Source organism: Passer domesticus, chromosome 5, assembly GCF_036417665.1.
Source record: "Passer domesticus isolate bPasDom1 chromosome 5, bPasDom1.hap1, whole genome shotgun sequence".
Taxonomy (NCBI): domain Eukaryota; kingdom Metazoa; phylum Chordata; class Aves; order Passeriformes; family Passeridae; genus Passer; species Passer domesticus.
Genome location: NC_087478.1, coordinates 35,827,060 through 35,829,454, shown reverse-complemented (window position 1 = coordinate 35,829,454; position 2,395 = coordinate 35,827,060). Strand labels below are relative to the sequence as shown.

Sequence of the window (2,395 nt, the reverse complement as noted above, 5' to 3'; positions counted from 1 at the left end):
CTGAAATTTAGACAAAGGGCTGTTGTGAAGTTGTTTTCTTAATGTCTAGAGCCTGTATCAGACCACGTTCAAATAGATCTGCAGATTGCTGCAAGCTCCAATATGCTTTATAGTGATGTCCTCTTCCTGCTGACCTTTGAGTACAAGTTTATTTTGATATATGTGTGAGACTTCTCCAAAATCTGCCCATGGCCTAACTAGGATACCCTTCAATAAAGGAAGAAGTGCAAGGCTGCCCAGCCATCAACTACAGTGACCCTAGCTCCCAAGCCTCTGTGACTGTGACATTGCTGTAAACAGAACTGCCATAAATCCCCTCAGGTTCTGCACGAGGGTTGGGGAAATCCAAACCATAAATACAGGTTGGACATGGAATGGATTGAGAGCAGCCCCGAGGAGAAGGACTTAGGGGTGTTAGTTGATGAGAAGCTTGACATGATGCAACAATGTGCACTTAGATCCCAGAAAGCCAAACCTGTCCTTGTTGTGGAGTGTGGCCAGCAGGTTGAGGGGGTGATTGTCCCCTTCTGCTCTGGTGAGACCTCAATTGGAGTAGTATGTCCAGTTCTGGGGCCCTCTACATAAGGACATGGACTGGATGGAGCAAGTCATGAGGAGGGCCACAAAGAAGATCAGAGGGCTGGAACACCTCTCCTATGAAGACAGGCTGAGAGAGCTGGAGATGTTCAGCCTGGGGAAGAGAAGGCTCCTGGGGCTCATTATTATACCTTCCAGCACCTAAAGGGCCCTTACAAGAGAGCTGGAGAAGGAATTTTGGTGAGGGCATGTAAGTGATTGAACAAGGGAGAATGCCTTCAAACTGAAGGAGGGTGGGTTTGGATTGGATACTAGGAAGAAATCCTTTACTGTGAGAGTGGAACAGATTGCCCAGAGAAGTTGTGGATGACCCAGATCTGGAAGTGTTCAAGGTTAGGCTGAACAGGACTTTGAGCAATTTGGTGGAAGGTGTCCCTGCCTGTGGCAGGGGGACTGGAACTATATGGTCTTTAAGATCCCTTCCAACCCAAACCATTCCATGATCCCATCAGGAGTCTGAGCTGTGGGTTGGATCCTGGGTGCCTTGAGGTGTTCAGACAGCACAGGATGTTCAGGCAGAGCCTCTTCTTCGCTAACCCTAGCCTAAGGAAGGTCATTGTAGGGAACTTTTTAGTCATAGAAACATCTATGCAGTGAGTGGGGAGCCCAGGACTGGGTCAGGGTGGTAGTCCAGCAAACCTTTGGGTTCTTCTGTTTAATTTAATGGGCTTTCTAGTTGAGTGTCGTGCTAGTGTTGCTCTGGTTTACTTTAGCATTGTATTCAGTCAGAACTTCCTCTGTACTACACAGGAGGCAGGACAATGGATCTGGGCGCTGGTCTGAGTGCTCTGCCACTGGCCTCACAGTGCCCTGTACACAGGCGAGGGCCTCGGGGGCACAGCGGGGCAGCAGGTGCTGTGCTTTGCTCAGCAGGAGCAGGAATGGGTCGGGTGGCTCACGTGTGAGTGGCTGTGCATAGCTCAGCCCACGTCCTTAGCCAGCCTGACGGTGGGTGCGTGGAGCTCCACTAACAGAGCCTCACCTACCACGCAGGCATACCCACCTCTGTGTCCTTGGGTCACTCTCCTGTGAGTGCACTCTCTATCCTTTGCATTACAAAGCTGATGCTGGAGGACACTGGATGTGTTCTCAGCATCTTACCTTTTCTTTTTGTATTCATCTTATTTAAACCTGAAAATATGAAATAAACCGCAGCTAGCAGTCTTCTCAGTCTTTGGAAGACTGTGTTGCAAGAAGCAGTGACACATTAATTGCTTTTCTTTCAGGACATTCTACTGACAGAGATTTTTTTTTCCAATTGGCCTTCATTTTTTTTTTTTTTTGATTCTTGGATTTTATCCAGCTGTCAACTGACCAGGAAACTGCAAACATACCAGACTTTCAGATCATTAAATAATTGTGTTTATTTATTGTGTTTCCTCACAGTTTGCTCCAGCTTCAACTCTGACCTAAAGCAGAAAGCACAAGAGGAATCACTTGAAGTGAAAATGGGTTTCTAGGTCAAACAGACCTTAGGGGCTGAAATCACAAGAATGCATCTTATTTGTCCCAGCTGTCGAGGTCTATGTTTGTTTTGTAGTGACTGCTTGTGTCCTGGTAGTTCCAACTAGGCAAGAAGATACTGGAGCATAAGAGGTCCTGAGGAATTTATAGTCTACTTGTGGCTAAGTGCAACAAGCTAATGACACAAGCAATAGGAAGGAAGGTGGGAGTAACAGCAGGAACAACAAAACCAGGATTGCATGGTTGTATAGAGAGATATATGTGGGTAGACTGTGGTTCTGAATCACATGCAGAATGGATACTGCTGAAATCCAAAGAGCTGACACAGCACTGC

General features: G+C 47.0%; 1 long non-coding RNA gene across 1 annotated transcript; it reads left to right on the top strand.

Annotated features, from left to right (window-relative positions):
* The first annotated feature begins 291 nt into the window (after positions 1-291).
* Positions 292-2,100, top strand: LOC135301331 (uncharacterized). Its single transcript, XR_010363080.1, has 2 exons — positions 292-787; positions 1,984-2,100. It is a non-coding gene; the product is annotated as an uncharacterized LOC135301331 (long non-coding RNA).
* Positions 2,101-2,395: the final 295 nt, after the last annotated feature.